General features: G+C 48.0%; 1 protein-coding gene and 1 long non-coding RNA gene across 3 annotated transcripts in view; one reads left to right on the top strand and one right to left on the bottom strand.

Moving 5' to 3' along the window:
- Positions 1 to 17,220, bottom strand: part of PLXNA4 (plexin A4) — a 437,906-nt gene that overhangs the window by 278,203 nt on the left and 142,483 nt on the right. The window lies entirely within an intron of this gene.
- LOC115278768 lies at positions 11,561 to 14,185 on the top strand. The gene is made up of 4 exons (XR_003903097.1): positions 11,561 to 11,804; positions 13,439 to 13,612; positions 13,944 to 13,992; positions 14,174 to 14,185. It is a non-coding gene; the product is annotated as an uncharacterized LOC115278768 (long non-coding RNA).

Raw genomic sequence — 17,220 nt, 5'->3', positions numbered from 1 at the left:
ACCCAGACATTTCTGAAACAGCCTTGCTCCTCCCTATCTTTCTGAACCCAACAAATGCTCTCTGTCAAAAAGTTCTATTCACATATTTCCCAGACTAAGGCAGCTCAGCTCTCTCCCCACTTCCCAGCCCCCAGGAGGAGCTCTCTGCTTAGAGAATCCCCCCTTTCCACTACCTCTGATGGCTACACCCTGTCATTCTTTGGGTCTCAGGGAGAGATATTCCTGCCTTTCACTCAAGGTAGAACCCAAACCTGATTACTCTCTGTTTCAAAACCCTACTTATTCCTTTCAAAGCCCTTATCACTGCTTGTCATTATTATTATTATTATTATTATTATTAGTCTTTTTTTTTTTTGGTCCTGTCTCCCCCTCTAGACCTTGGCTCCACTTGTTGAATGAATGAATGAATGAACTGGACAGATGGAGGAAATCACATGCCTCCTGTGTACAAGCCACTCTTCCTATGCTGGCAATACAGCATTCAACAAGACAGAGGGCCTGCAGGAAAGTGAAATCGTGAGGACCGTCTGCAGAGCCTGAGACCCAGGCAGAAGGAAGGGGATAGCATCTCACATGCTGAAAGCTAAGTCTGATATACAGATCACACAAAATCTATTAGTGTTACCAGAAGAGAGGGCAACTGCTTTTTAATAGAAGAAAATCTTCCTTGGAGGCGATTATGAGGCCCTGATAAGGATCAGGTGACATGTTGAGGTTTTGCAGATGGATTAATGTCTGTTTACATCTAGTTGCTTGTGGCATCGGGGAGTTCTTGGTTTTCAGGAAGAAGGTGGGAGAGAGAGCCTCTGCAGAAAGCCACCTGAGCAGAGCTCTTCTAGGTCTTATTGTGGGGAGCCACTGCCTGCTGTGGGTCACAGAGCAAGCTGGAAAGAAAACCAGGGCATTGGGGAGGAAACTCCATGTGGAAAACACCAGCCAAGATTCCGGTAAGGCTCCCTTTTCCTTTCCTCCCAAACCTCCGGGGTTTGCCAGCAGGGTGGCAAATTATTGCTCATATGGAGGAACTCTGGGGAAAAGAGGTCTGGGGTCTTTTGAGGCAAGTCACCTGATACACAGTAGGACTGCAGGGTTGAGGGGCCAGAAAAGGAGGAGGGAGGGAAGCTGAAAAAGAAGGTGAGTTTCTCTTACACAGCTCATCCCAAATGCTGTCTTAAACATTAATACTCTTGTTAGGAGATACTGTTCTTCCCTGAGTTTCACATAAGGGTAAACTGAGGCCCAGCTCAAGCTGAAGGCAGACCCAACCACAATGGAACAGAGCCTGGCTCCTGGCTTGCTGCGCTGTGACCCAGGAGGCATACACAGCAAACCTGCAGCTCAAGACTGAAATCTCCTGGGTTGGGTCAGTTCAGTCCCTCCCAGCGCAGTGAGGTTGTATGTAGCCCACAGGTTTACTGGCCACACTTTCCATCCTGAGTGCACAGGGTTCCAGGAGTGGGTGCCAAAGTCCCTCAGGTATCAAGACCTGGCCACATCTCTGAAGCTGGAGCAATGAGCCTGGGGAAGGGCCCATGAGCCTGCTTTTCCCACCCTGTGGCATCCATCAGAGAAGATGCCAGCAATTATCACGCCGCCTCAGAGGCAACCCTCTGCCTACACGTCTAAGTTCAAACTCTTGACAGACTTGCTCTCAACATAAACCCAACCAGAGGTCAAATTCAACAGAAGGCACACCTAAGCAATTCAGTGGTAGCTTGTCCATGGAGTTACCACACATCTTTTGTTGCCTGCAACCGTCCTGGTTTCTGTGAGTAGTCTAGATAAAATGGTACTAATGCCCCCTTTTACCTTCAAAGCTCATGTAGTTTGGACAACAAATTCCAGGTACTTATAAAGCACCTACTTGAAAAACCAAATGTTATGGAATCCCCATAGCGATGATGCTATTTTAAAATGTATACACCCATTCCCATGAACACGCCTCACTCCCACGCCTCTATCAACCACCCACCGGACACAATTCTCACTATGCCATACATAGCATGTAACCATTAATCTGGCACACATCAACAGCATGCGCCCAGCCACAAGGGCTGTATGTTCATACTTCTAATAACACTTGAGTCTCCCAGGCACAGCAGATGTGGCTTTCTCCCTTCCACTGTGTAGGCCCACACATAACCACACATATCTCATAATTTGGGGAGCACCCGGACAAACGCTCCCCCTTGGACATCCATCCCAGTCAACTAAAGCCTTCAGGGATTTAGAACAGAAAGGTCTGGCTGTTATAATGGCTACAACCTTGTAAGGACACAAGCCCAAGTTCATTAAGAAGCTCTGTGCAGATGAACCCTGTTGCCGTTGTGATTAATAATCATAATAGACAGTCAGCTGGAGGGCTTCCCAGCTGCGCCTCCCAGGGCCCGGTTCTGGGATCCCCTCTCTATCCACCAGTGAGTAATGGTTTGGTTTATTGGAAACTCTCTTTCCATTTTTTATGGCTTCAATTAAGTGATGGGGAGAATCCATCATGTAACCTTCTTGCTGCACTGCTAAAGACTTCCGGAGGGGAAAATATTTATCAAACCCCAAACCATCAGAGGAGAGACTGCGGTAAACCTAACAGGAGGCTGGGGTAGCAGAGAGGCGACCGAGGTGGTAGAGCGAGGAAAGGAAAATATCCGCACGGAGGTTTTCTGCCTGGACAAGAGCCACGCTGTCTGTAAAAACTCTGCTCATTTCACAAACACTAGGCTTCACTTCCCTCCTCACCTGAAGGCCCATATCCTCATTAGGCATTCCACCAAATATCCCAGCTGTGTGGGATCCCATAGCCCAACATGTTCAAGGTATGAGGAGTCCTCATCATGAGGGGCTCAGGATGTTCATCCAATGTGTGGTTCGCAGTGCTGCAATGTCTCTGGAAACATGGCACCCACTTGGAAAACTGCCCACACTCCTCATGAAAACTGTAATGCTTGTATCAGTAAGAATGCCAGAGAACCCATTTTCTGGTTGTAACTACAAATTCTTCCCAACACCAATGACAACAAATCCTTTCCTAGTCAATTCATTAAGATACACAACCTCTATCCTTGGCCCGAAGTTGGCCCTTATCCCCTCCCTGACCTCTGCCCAGGTGGTCCTGGTGGTAAGCGGAGCTGGCTCTTATTCTCCCCTTTAAATTATTCACGCCCCAATCTTGGCCACTGGCATTAATCTTTCATTTGCTATTTAGACATCTGATTCCTAGGGCAGGATTGAGAGGTGTCACTTGGGAGATCGGGTGGGCTGGAGGCGAGGTCTGAAGGGAGTGGGAGACCTCCAGAGCACCAAGGGCCTGCCTAGAATTAATGGGGTCATCACCCTGCTCCCCATAGCCCAGAGGAGGAAGATCCAGAGACAGGAGACACAGATGTGTCTGAAGGAATGAAATCCCAGGTCCAGCTGCTTGGGAAGGAGGGGGCACACACCTGCACACATGCTGGGCTGGCAGTCTCTCAGCTCACAGGGTAGGTGGGGCTAGGAGACCTGACTCTGGCCTGGTACAGAGCACAGAGGTGTGGAGAGAGTTGGCAGCTGGGAAGGGAGAATAGGAATCAAATAAAAAGGACACTCAAGTGAGCTCAGGGAGACACTGGATTGTCTCAATATGCTAAGTAGCTAAAACTCAAAGTTAGATAGTCTTAGTCCTCAAGACTTCATTCTAATAGAAGATAAAGGATGGAATTATAGCCTGCTCTCCTCCTCTTCCTCCTCCTCCTCTTCTTCCTCCTTCTCAGCTAACACTAACGGAGTGCCAGCCACTGTGCTAAATGCTCTATGTTCCCTATCAGGTTAAAGCTCACAACCATCCTAGCAGGTAGGACTACTAAGTACTCTAAGTCTACAGGCAAGGAAACTGAGGCTTGGAAGAGTTAAGTAAATAGCTCAAGGTCCCACAGCTAGTGATGGTCATGAGGACTCAAGCTAAGGAAGTTAGACTACAGATAGCAAGCTCCTAACCGGGGACATAAGAAGAAATAGACAAATACAATAATGACCCAAGAGTGTTGGGAACAGAGGTTAGTGATATGCAGTAAGGTAGTTACTAGACACATGTGTTAAGTAAAAATTAAATAAAATGTAAGATCCAGTGCCTCAGTCACACTAGCCACCATTTCAAGGGCTTCATAGTCACATGTGGCTAGCACTACTATAGTGACCAGAGCAGAAGTGAATGTCACTGTCATCCCTGAGAGTTTTACTGGATGATGCTGGGTGAGAGGACCATGCAAGATATTGGCATGATGGAATGCCCTTCAGGAAAAGAACGGCAATGACATAAGAGCTGACCATATCTAGAAAGGAAAAGGAATGGGGGCAATAAGGAAAGAAGAGAGTGTCTTGGGGCAGCGAGACAAAGATCAATGGGTTGGCATCATTAACAAGTGAGACTTCACCCAATGTCACAGAAGAAAGAGACTTGAGGATTTGAATGTCCAACCCCTTATCATTACAAGTGAGGCCAGTGACCACTAGGGAAGCCACTTGTCCTGGGTCACATAGTCAGTTAAGTACAGAGTCTTCTCTTCCGACCCAGCCTATCATCCTAGGCCCTTCCCATTTGTCCTTATTCTGGATAGCTCTTAAGATGTGTACCCAGAGGCAATTTTCATCACATTCTGACTCCCAAAAGGTAGGTTTTGCTTGGAAGCAATTATGTTATTACCCCTAATATTGCATCTTCCCTTCTTGTGATGGTAGAAGGCTGTCCAAGAATGAGAAGTTGGGCCTTTATAAAAGAACAGCCTTTGGAAAGATAAGTGGCAAAACCGGAGCTTGGGAAGCAGCCAAGTAGGACTCTGTACTCTGTTCCTAGGGTATGGCTTAGGGCATACTGTGGGCAGTCAGTAAATACTTCTCAAGTAAACCCATGACTGGCTGGCTGGCTGGATGACATCTGTCAAAGAGTCCTTTAACCACTTTATAGACAGGTGCCACATCCCCACCTCCCACACACTGCTATTCACACGTGCACAGGTGCCTCTCCCCAAACCACTGGAAGGGGAAAATGTCTCAGAATATGGAACAAATTCAAGTGCAATTCAGAGCCCAACATTGAAGATGATAATCGAGACAAAGAAAGGGTTTGTGTCGCTGCGAGGGAAAGTTGCCAGATGGCAGTTTTGCCTGCACTAGATATCCACAGACTCTCTCTTAGGCTAAGTTTATGACCACTCTACAAGGGCCCCTGCTTCCCTGCTGGCCTCAGAGATCATTACCTATCTCCTTGTGTGGGGCCGATCCATCCTCCTGACATCTCATTTACTGACCCGGGCTGTCGGGGAGCCTGTGACAGCCGGAGATGAAATGGCAAAAGGTACCCCTCATATGAAGGCATTATCGGGCATTATTTTCCCCACTACGTAAAGAAGCTGGTTCTCTCCCCTCACAGAGGGCCTGCCCTAGAATTTGGGGCTCCTCCTTTGCTTGTCTCTAGATCCTTGCTCCATCGTGTTTCCTCAAATTCCATATTTAGCCATTTAAATGATAAAACTGGAGACAGAATGAGAAATGTCAGAATATAGACTTCATCCCCTAGATAAGGGATGAGGTAATGCTTTAGCTCACAGATTCCTCGAGGGCAGAAATTTTAATTCTGTATCTTTTAAATCTTTCTCCCAATGTGCAGGGAAATGCCAGGTATATATAATAAAACAATATAATAGAAGGATAAACAAATGAGAGAGACAGAGATGGTAAGAAACATACAGACACACACACACACACACACACACACAGTGAGAGGAGGGAAGGAGGGAGCCCATCAGCACTAAACCTGGTACTCGGGCTCATACCGGGTCTGCTATTGTTTCATCCCCAGAAAGGATAACTTACTGCTTGGTCCTTGGGTCTCTGTTCTCTTTCTTGTGGTCCCCAATCTATCTCTTTCATTTCTACGGGGACACTGCTTTCTCTGTAATTGCCTGGTACTCATCCTCTGAAAGTCTGTCTTCCTTGGTCATTTAGTTTTATTTGGATAAAATTTCTCCAGTCCATTATTCCTCATACTTGATACCTTTTGAGCCAATTTAGCATGGGAAATTCTGAAGGAATCTTAGTGATCACTCAGAGTCAAAGCACCTAGCCAACCCTGCCCCCAGATGCCTGCACTCTCCAGCTCCCCAGTAGCCCTGTAAGTGGCAGCTAGCCACCCTCTTGCTGCTATCAGTTTTATTATATTTTATTAAAGAAAGACCATACCCTTTCTCGAGGTCCTAAAGTGACTTCAACTTTAAGAAAGTTTCTCCTCACTCTCCATCCAGGTTCATTCACCATCCCAGATGTCTAAACAGGTCTCTTGGACTACAATAAAATTCACCACAAATTCTTGGAATCCCCCCTACCGATTGCTCCTAATTTAAAAAAGACCACAATCTGTTTTCCATCATGATGTGAGAGTTGAAAACCTCCTGATGAACACGTCTCCTTGGTCTTCCAAAAGTTTCAGGGTCAGGATAGACCCAACCCAACTTAGCTTTTAAGACCTGGAATAGTCTGCTTCAGACAAAGCATATTGGATTACAATGGTTTCCACCCAACATGGTTACCTGGTCATCTAAGGCCTTTATGGAAGACGTCTAGAGTTAGTGGCTTTGAGAATATGAAGTTTGGCTATGCACTTATTCACTGACTCGCTATTTGAAATTCAACAGACACACTGGGCACAGCTGGGAGAGAGGAAGGGGAAAGCAGGTTAGCCCTGTTCTCATTCTGCTCTTGAACAAATCATCGGTTTTCCTTCCATTGCATAAAGAAACATGGGCAGTGATGAGGGGGCAGAGGAGCAGAAGGAAAAGAAAAGGGACAGGGTGAGGTCAGGAGATTCAGGGGGGAAAGGGAGGAGAAGAGGAAGGAAGGAGGGGGAGGGTAGTCACAGATTATTCCCCTTTACTTCCTCCATGTCTGAATCTCTGTTCCTTTCTAATGGCTGGGGCCAGTGATTCGTTCCCATCGATCACTATTGATGTTTTTCAATTATATCCGTGACACTTTTGGCAATATGTTTGTAAACACAAAGCCTTCTCGGATCTTGCCTCTCATCACCTTGCACAGAGCTGTCCTTCATCACCACGTATCAGCTGTCAATCAAAGGGGTCAGGCTACATACCCTTGGTCCTGGGCCTTGCTTGTTTTTTTTCTTTTTCTGTCTGAGAGTAATCATTTTTCATTCTTTGCTCTCTGAGAGTAAAGGAAACCTTCCTCTTCAAGGGGGAGAAAATTGGGTGGAAACAAGGGAAAAGCCCTACCTGGGGTCACATTGTGGCCATTGCTGACAACTGAGCTCTGGGGCGGAGGTGGGGGGGATGCTGTGCAGAACCCTGCACCCACCAGCCTAGCTTGAGCCTGGGCTACAGGACCAGACTATGGGCCCCTGAGCGGAGGTCACTGAGAGGCCTGCATCCAAATCTTATCCCAGATAGCCGGGTGAATGGTAGTAAATTTCCTAGGTTTACTTAGACCGATAGCTTTCCAACATTTTCACCAAGATTCATAAATAAGAAAAACAGTTCTTATCATGAGTGAGTATATCCATTCATATTTAACTGAAATAAAAGCTTAAGGAGAGGGAGAAAAACATGTAAGGAGAAGTCAGCCTTACCACAAGTGATTGTACTCTGGTATTTTCTGTCCATTGTTCTATTTTTTTGCTAACTTATTTTTAATACTGATCATGTTCCACTAAGTTGATTCACAACTGACTTATGAGTTGTGACCCACAGTATGGGAAAAATACTAGACTAGACTGGGGTCAATGAACTTTTCTGTAAAGGGCGGACAAGAAATATTTTCAGCTTTGCAGTCCGTATTATCTATTTGTCACAACCATTCAATTCTGCCATCCATTGCCACATGAAGGCAGCAATAGACAATACATAAACAAGTGTGACCATGTTCCAATAAAACTTTACTTATGTACACTAAAAGGCCCATTTTATTTAATTTTCATGTGTCCTGAACTATTCTTCTTTTGATTTTTTTAAACCATTAAATAACGTTAAAACCATTCTCAGTTCACAGGCTATACAAAATCAGGCGGTGACCCTGATTTTGCCTGTGGGCCATCATTTGCCAACCTGTAGCCAGATGATGTCGCCAATATTTATCATATGCTGCCAATTCTTTTCTTCAAGTGTTCTGGCATCGATGGAGAGGTTGGGGCGTGGGGAGTCCCAACAAACTTGCCATAACTGCCCACAAGTCAAGGTCAAGCTCATGTTTACCTAAAGCCTCTGTGTTAGTCTGAGTTATAACATATTTCATTATTGGCCCCTGTTTCCCTAAATGGTTTCTTCAGAGAAAATGTGTTTTCTATGTTACAGGTTTCTCACACATCCTGGAAATGTCTCTTTGCTTGCTCATCTTCTCCATGAGACTGTGAGCCAGTAGTTTGCAGAAGCCACTGGTCCGGTGGAAAGGGAGAAAGACTCTGCTCTTTCCAAGTGCTTTCTTGGTTTATGTACACAGTCTATTCCAGGGGCTCATTCCCAAGGGATCCTCCATGCTTACTTGGGCGTTAGCTGACCACAGCTCCATCACCTACCCTAAAGCCACATGGTCCTGGGTGTCCCCCCAGATGCTCCAGCACAACAAAAGCCTCCTCATTTCTGAGTATCTGACTAGAAATGAGAACCCTCACTTTTTAAATTGTAGTAAAACATACATTACATAAAACCCATCACTGTCACCATTTTTAAGTGGCAGCATTAAGCACACTCACATTGTTGTGCAACCAAACTCCAGGACTTTCCTCACCTTGAAGAACTGAAACTCTTTACCCATTAAATAACAACTCCCCCTCCTCCTTCCCCTCAGTCCCTGGAAACCACCATTCTAGTTTCGGTTTCTATGGATGGACGACTCTAGGTGTCATTGAAGTGGAATTGTACGGTATTTGTCCTTTTGTGTCTGGCTGGTTTCACTTTGTGTAATGTACCTCCGCGTTCGTCCATGTTGTAGTGCGTGCCAGAATTTCCTTCCTTCTTAAGGCAGAATAAGTGAATGCTGACTTTCAAAAGATGAGTCCCCCAATTTTCTAGGAAGTAAGGGCATAACTGGGCCTTTCTCAAGTTTTAACACATGACAAAATTCAAGACAAACTCTTTCTCTTCCCCCCTATGAGTGTCCATCTCCTCATCCAGTCTGTGTCCCCAGAACATCCCCCAGTCCTGCTCACCCTCTGGCTCTTGGTTAGTGTGGTATCAGGGAGAGGGGACAGGCTTTATTTATGACATCCTTGAATCTAAATCTTAGCTCTTTTTTCACTTCATTAGCTACGGTTTTGACCCAAGCTTCATCTATAAAATGGAAATATCAACCTTATAATACTTGTAAAAATGAACTGAAAGGCTCAACATATCTAATGCAAAGCTTAGAATATAGTGCTAAAAATGACAACAATAATAAAATAAATATTATTATTAGTGTCATTTGTGTCAGGTTCACAGTCTGAAGGTTCACAGTCTGATTCCAAGTATCCCAAATGATCCCTGGAAATCCCCCCAGGAGAATCCCAGAACCTCTTTTTTTTGAGACACCAATTGATCTACTACAAAAAGCACCACAGTCCAGGCCTGGGACTCAAGTGTCATATACACCACTGCTTCCCTGTGACCTGGGCAAGCCGTTGTCTTTCTCTGTTCCTCGGCCTCCTCCTCTGTGAAGTAGATCAAATAATGCCTCTAAAATCTTCCCCACAATGAGACAATGTCTTCAAAGGGCTCTGAGCCTTTCACAGGGGACTCATTGTTAAAAACATACCTGTGGTTACACACAAATGCTGATGCCTTGGGAACCAATTCACTCAGTTGGTCACTGAATGCTTTGAGTCCTCGCTGTATGCCGAGCCCCATCTGAGGGGCTGGGGAACAACAAAAAACTAGTAACCCCTGCACTCATCACCTTGCGTGGTGGTGCACAAATGTGATCCGAAGTCTCTGACTTTACTGCAGAGCAACGGGAACCTTACACAACCAAACTGATCCCAATTCAGGGAGGAGGAAGGGGAGAAATTTCATATCTATTGGGAATCTGTAGTATTCTCCAACCACAATGATACTTAGTCCTCCTCATATATGGACAAATATAATAAAGAGGCAGAGAGAGAATATGTGATCAGTCCAAAGTCACACAGCTGATACATCATAAAGCTGAGATCAAAAACAGGTTTGTCTCCTTCTAGAAGCTATGACGTGTGCATGTTCCAAGGAGCCTTATTAGTAAGGAGCCGTCCTAATTGTCCATCAGAAATCCATTCGGAGACAGATTCACATTGGTCCTATCTAATGGCCTGGCTCTTGTTCTTTTCTGTCTCCTTTATGGCTCAAGCTAATTAGTGATGTACATAGTCCAATGTCCAGTTGCTGATTAATTGGTTATTGGGTTTGCAGAGGGAAGGGATGTAGCATTCACTGAGTGCTTTCCAAGACCCCAGCCCTGCTCCAGGAGCTGTTGGCCATACATTAGCTCTCTTAATCCCCCTAATAACCCTGTAAAGTGGTATTATTACTCCACCGGACAGAGGGTCCAAAAGGTTAAGTAATTCTGGACATCCCAGAAGATGGATGAACCAAGTGGCCCAGCATCTCAGTAAACCACTGAAGGTAGGAACCTCAGGCAGACCCTCCCTCAGCCAAGGGAGTCAGGCTTCTCTGCCTCATCAGGCTTGGAGAGGCAGGGAGAATAAAACAAATCATGTGGTGGGTTCAAATTAAGAACATTTATCACCCCTGTCCCTCCAACCGGCTCAGAATTCTTTACATAACTCCTGAGCTTTGTTTTAACCTCCTCAGCCTCCCCTGTGAAGGCGGTGGAATTATCTAAGAAAAGTCAGTAATAAGGTTAAAGCTGCATGGTGGAGGGCTCCCCTTCCCAGCACTGTACTAGAGTCTTTGCACCCATCATCTCCTTTCACTTTTGTAACAATGACATCAAGTCTCTATTTCCATTTTGAACCATTTGTGCATTTCATTTGGTTTTTCCCAAGTGACCGAAGCTTTCAAGGTAAAGTGATCCTCCCTGGCTCACCAGCTAGGAAGTGCAGAGCCTGGCTTAGGACCCTGCCCTGCCCACCCTAACTGATCCCTCCTGCTGCTATGGAGACAAAGCAGAGACTTCCCCCTCCCACTTTACTGATGGATAAACTGAGTCCCTGAGCAGAGCAGGGCACTGGCTGCAGAGAATCGGGGCTAGACTCTAGTCCCACTTCCGTCTGGCTTTCCTAGAGATGGTAATGGAGCCAAAGAGAGGAGGTGAACTGTGAGAGATGCCTGATAAAAGCTAATGTTGAAAAATAAATGGAGTAATTTGTTTAATTGCTCATCACTCCTCCTTTCCGCAAAAGCAGAGGATTTTAAAGAATTCCACTCCTCCCTGAAATGAGCCGATAACAAAATATCTGATTGTCACTGGCCCTCCCCCTCGCTCTCTCTGCCGCAGAATGTTTTCTGTTTATCCCTGTCCTATGTCTTCGTAATTGTATTATTCTCATAGCAACGCACGGAGATTCTAGGACTAGAGCCACCAGCGTCTGGGCCAAGAGGAAAATGTGAACTTGAACGGCTCTCCGGGAGAATGCACTGCTCACCCCCACCTCGCCCCCCATACTGGGCGGGACGGCACCCAGGGCACGCTCCACGCCTGTCCCAGGACTGCACGGTCCCCCCACCACCTCCTGAGACTGCCCTTGGAGGCTTGCTCCCCTTCAGCTGTCCCAATGAGAACAAGCAAGGAATGGAAGGGAAGGAACCCAGGCCTCCTCTATCAGCAGGGTCTCTGGACTTCCTAGCTGCAAGGAGGTAAACTTGATCCCTATCTTCCAGCTTCACACCTCGGAAAAGCTAGGGTTATGGATTCACACGCTGCTTCTGCAGGGCTGCCTTGGCATTCTTTGGCTGCGTTTTGTCCTGCCTCTGAGCTCCTTTTGGAGAAAAGGCAGTTCCAAGAAACCCATTGCCAGTGCCCAAGTCCTGAGGCAGGCTGTGGTGGGGAGAGCAGAAGAGAGAGCTCAGGCGGGGAGCTGCTGACCGCCCAGCCGGGAGGGGGTGGGAGGCGGCACCCTCTAGAGGATACCCAGTCAGGCTGAGGTCTTTTCCATGCATCCCTGGGGACGCAGGTCCTGGGTAACCCCCACCCTGCCTGGCAAGTCAGGAGGTCGGTGGCACCTCCCCCAGGCCAGAGCTTCTGCCAGCAGAGTTCCTGCCCTGGGGTTCCTTGCCATGTCCCACCTCCAGTGTGAGAACACTGTGTACCGTGGACTCTGCCCCCTATAGACTCAATTTCAAATTGTCCTTAGAATCAATAGCCTCCTGCAAATGGTGCTTTCTGCCAGCAGGTCCTTTGGCAACTGTCGCTTGGGTGAGTGAGTCCTGGCTGGGGCCAGCCCTCCATGCACTGTCGCCTCACCTCAGGGGTTTGGTGTCTGAGCACCCCTGCACCCAGGTGCGGTGTGCGGCCCTGCCCTATAGTCACCGCCCTCTTCAGATGCACTGTGCCGCACTCCCCTTCCCAGGGAAAACCGTCTGGAACGCAGACAAATCCAGACAAGGGCCGGCACCTGGCCCCTGTCCTTGGAGGCTGCTCTCCCCACCCAGGCTCTGTCAGTCTCCTCTATGCCTCCCTCGCGCCAGGATAATAAAAGGGGAAAGTTTTTTTCTCCTCCTTCCAGAGTGTAGACCAATTAGCATTTTTTAAATTACCATTGGAGAAATACACCTAATTAGCCACTTTAAAGGGAAGCTTTAAAAAAAAAAAGTCATAAATTTCTAACTGGCCACAGCTTGGAGACACTTTTAAAGCTAATTGTGTGTTTCTGGTACTAACAGGGGAATTGGTAAAAGTTAGATACGGATTTTATGACCTTGGTGGGAAGGGGAAGGAAATGACTGGCTGACCTCCTCAGGCCAGGGAAGGGTTAATTTCTATTTACTGGAATCAATGGGACTTCGTTCCCTGGCCCTCCCCCTCCCTTCGTCCCACCTCAAGTCAGGTACCTGGTTGGTCAGGGGTACCTGCTTTTAAGTTGAACAGGAGGCGGGCGGCAGGCAGACTTTGTAGCCAGGCAATAACGCAAAGCAGAAAAAGAACCAAGAGAGAGAAGAACAGGAGGAAATGTAGAGAAGAAAGGAACAGTTGAGGGAACCAAGAGTGAGGAACCAAAGCCAAATTCCAGAAGCCTGCTTCTCATTTGCGCCTCCCATTAAACCATGCATTGTGTGTGCGCCTGGGCTGGGGCCCTGGGCTGTATTTGCTCAGTCCGGTTTCACACTGGAGGCCAACAAGGCAGCCCATGGCCTTCCTGCCCAGGCTCGCCCTGCTCGGCAGCCTCAAACTCCCGGGTCCCCAAACAGAAATGTCATAAAGTGCAGGCATGAGGCTCTGAGGGACCTTGCTGAGGACGAAGGCAGCACCGTGGAGTTTTGGGTTCCCACAGAAAAGGCAAGAAGGCCTCCTCTGGAGGGAAATCTGTGTGTGAATGGGGATGCCTAAAAGGAGGCCAAGGAGGAAAAGACGGCGGTGTCCCCCAGTCATTCTGAAGACCCCGCCTGCCAGCCGGTCACCGGCCCCTTGGTGGCCCACCGTGACACACTAGAAGAGCACCAAGAGGGTGAGCGTGGGGCTCCCCACCACTATCTCAGGCACCATGGGTCTGGCAGGGTGGCAGGGTAGAGTGTGAGAGGAGAACAGGATGCTATTGTCTTGCCTTGACGCATGTCCCTATGCGAGGCACACACGGTGGCCTGGGTCATGCTGGCCCGACCCTAGCTGTGGCCTCCTAGTTGGTTGAGGGGGCAAGAAACAGCTGCTTGAGTTCTGTTAGTAGAAAAAGTGAGCCCAGAAATGGGATGTGATCCACTCCAGTAGAGGATTTTGCACCAAATGTGCATGTCTGATGCCATTCTTGAAACCATACTCTTCATCCACACCCTTGTTTCTAGAGGTTACCAGAGACAACAGAAATCATGCACAGTTTGGAAACATGTTCTGGTAAGTCTACAGCATCAACGTGGGCAATAGCATCCCCCAGAGGGCGAAAATTGGAGGGCGTACAAAAATCTCACGTATTACCCTCCATATGTGGCCCTCCAAGACTCAACCCTATCTGACAAATTGTTATACTTCTCGTTCTCATTCGGAAGAATTTAAATTTAGTTTATTTTTCTCCTAGTGGCAGAAGGTGATAAAAAAAAAAAAAAGTTTGAGAAATCCTGGCCAAGGGCAGTGGCCCCAGCAGGGACACACCCCATGGCCACAGGGGCCAGAGATGAAGCCACTCACATTCATCCCCTTGAATGAACAAGGAATTGGACATAGGAGTGGACTCTGCCCCGAGATGGTAAGTGACCTCTAGATGTCCCCATGAAGGCAATGACAAGAGAGGGGAGCCTGGGTGGCTCAGTCAGTTAAGTGTCTGACTCATGATCTTGGCTCAGGTTATGATCTAGTGGTTTCGTGAGTTCAAGTCTCTCATTGGGCTCTGCACCGATGGCACGGACTCTGCCCTGGATTCTGCCTCTCCTTCTCTCTGCCCCTCCCCGACTTGTGTGCTCCCTTCTCTCTCTCTCTCTAATAAAAAAAGTGGTAAGAGATTCCATATCAGCGATCAAAGCAGCACAAGAGCAGGGCAACTGTGTGTGAGAGATGACACCGTGTATGTTCTGTCAGGTTGGAGGAAAGAGCTTCCAGAACACAAACTACTAAGAGCCTCTTCCCACCGCTCAGCCCAGACCTTAAGCCCAGAAAGAAATGGGATGTCCAGTGGACATGCCCCAGGCAACCTGAGGCAGGAACAAAGTTTGGGGCTGAGAGGATTCAGCGCCCGTGGAGCCTGGGTGCTCTGGGTGGAGGACTCAGGGACAGCAAGAGACTTGTGGGTCCCCAGCACTCCATGCACACCCCTCCTACTCCCCTTTTGCTCCCCACTCTGGAAAAGAGGAGAGAGAAAGAGGTACCCAGAAGGACAGCCGTTGCCTCCCACCCCCGCTGAAGTAACCTCAGGCCGAGTCCTCCAAGTGAACAGTGTCACTTCTGGCCTGAGGCATGTTGGCCTCAATGAGCAGCTCTGGGTCTGGTGGAAAGAGCTCTGGGCCCCACATGCTGACCTCACAGGCCGCCTCCAGCCGGCCGTGAACATCCATGGGAGCTTACAAAGTCAAGTCCTTGGAGAAGGGCTCTCTGTGCCCAATACCTTCTCTAACACCTGCCACACGCCAGATACTTCACACCTTTGTGGAGTTGAATTTAATTCTCTCTCAAATGTTTTCTCAAAAGGAAAATGGGAACACTAGTCCCCCCCCCATGTGAGAGGGGTTCCGTGAATGGTAAAAGAGATGATGTTGATGGTGTGCCTGGGGGTGGGGGGATGGAATCTCATCAAGTATGAGGGGAGGTGGGCGGCCCTGCCTCGTCCCACCTCATCTTCTTTTTCTAAGAGCCTCCGCACTTTTATTCGAGGCTGACCACACCGTTTCTGCAGAGCAAGGGAGAAGAGCAGTGGGGGAGGGGAGAGCATCGCTGTCACCAAAGAAACTGAGGTACACCACAAAGAAGGCCCTAGGTGACAGCGACGCCCCCCCACCTGCTCCGTGTGCACAGTCCTGCCCGGTCTCAGCTCAGGGAAGGTGGCACCTCTGCTGCTCTCCCAAGGACAAGTACCAGCAGCTGCATTTTACCCACTTGGGCCCAAATCAGCAGGACGTCCCCATGCTTTCCCTCCACTGACCCCTCCCTGGCTTCCTGGGGATGATACAGGGCTCAAGAGTTGCATTGTTTTTTCTGTTAAGAAAGCACAAACAATTCAATGCCAGGAGAAAAGGACCCTGCTCCCTACTGGCCGCTGGCAGAATCCCCAGGGAGCCCTACCCACGTCACAGAGGCAGCAGAGAAAGGGAAAAGAGCCAGGCCTGTGGGGCCTGGAGCAGGAGGGAGATTCGTTATTTGTGAGTGATAAAACCAAAGCTCCCGACACCTCCATGAGTGCTTCTCCTTGCTACCCCCACCACCCAGACACACGGAACTGTGAGCGGTGGCTTCTTCTGGGTCCCCACCCTGATCAGATGTGGCCTCCAGCAGACAGCCTGGCTCCGGCCCGCCTCCAGGTCCTCACCTACCTCCCGCTCCATTCCCTGTCTGCAATTGTTTCCAATCCATTTAGGAAACAGCTCTGAGAACAATTGGAAAAGATAACGAGAAAGAATTGCATAATTACAGTCCGTCTAGATCTCAGGCGCTTCAAAAAAAAAAAAAAAGTGGCTGAGCTGAGTCCAAACTGGAATCAATGCGAGGAAAACGATGGTGTTCCTGGTGAGCAGCGGGGTGCAAGGGGTGGGATCCTGTGGTGAGGGGTGCTCCTGAGCCTACTGGGCTGGGGCCTAGACTGCTGCCCAGGCCAAAGCCTCAGAGGACAAATCTGCAAGGGGCCAAGAGCCATCCTCATGCTACAGAGACCATTCTGTAGAGCAGGCCAGGTGGACCAGAGAACCATGCTCACCTGCAAGGAAGTTAGGGCCTTAGAGACCACGCATCCCAAACTTATGGGAAAGGTCTCTCCCCAAACCACAGAGAACTTGGGATTCCAGCCCTCCACCCAAGCTTTGTCCATTTGTAGGCTCCTTAACACCAGTCTTTGATCCCAGCAGCTTCTTGGCCCTACTGGGAGAGAGCTGGGAAGTCCTTTAATTCTTGACCAAAAAGGATGAATATAGGAAGAATGTCATCCTTTACAATGAGGCTCACAAGCTTATCCTGTAAAGGGCCAGAGAGAAAATATTGAGGCCCGTGAGCTATGTGATCTCTATTTTGCAACTACTCAAAAGTGCAGCAGGCACAGACAAATGTAAGCGAATGGGCATGGTCCTTTCCCAACAAAACTTTACTTTTGGACAGTGACGTCTGAATTTCATATTGTTTTCATGTGCCATGAAATATTATTGTTTTTTAATGTTTATTTATTTTGAGAGAGAAAGAGTATATAAGTAGGGAGAGAGAATCACAATGAGGCTGTGCACTGTCAGCATAGAGCCTGATGCAGGGCTCAATCCCATGAACCATGAGAACTTGAGCCAAAATCAAGAGTTGGATGTTTAATGGACTGAGTCACCCAGGTGCCCCCAAATATTATTCTTTTTAAAAAAAATTTCCTCCAACCATTTAAAAATCTAAGAACCATTGCTTTCTTGCAGGCTGTGCCAAAACAGGTGGCCCAAACCTGGGCTC

The sequence above is a fragment of the Suricata suricatta genome, chromosome 2 (genome assembly GCF_006229205.1).
Source record: "Suricata suricatta isolate VVHF042 chromosome 2, meerkat_22Aug2017_6uvM2_HiC, whole genome shotgun sequence".
Lineage (NCBI taxonomy): Eukaryota > Metazoa > Chordata > Mammalia > Carnivora > Herpestidae > Suricata > Suricata suricatta.
The sequence above is the reverse complement of the archived record's forward strand: the minus strand, read 5'-3'. Positions and strand labels throughout refer to the sequence as shown.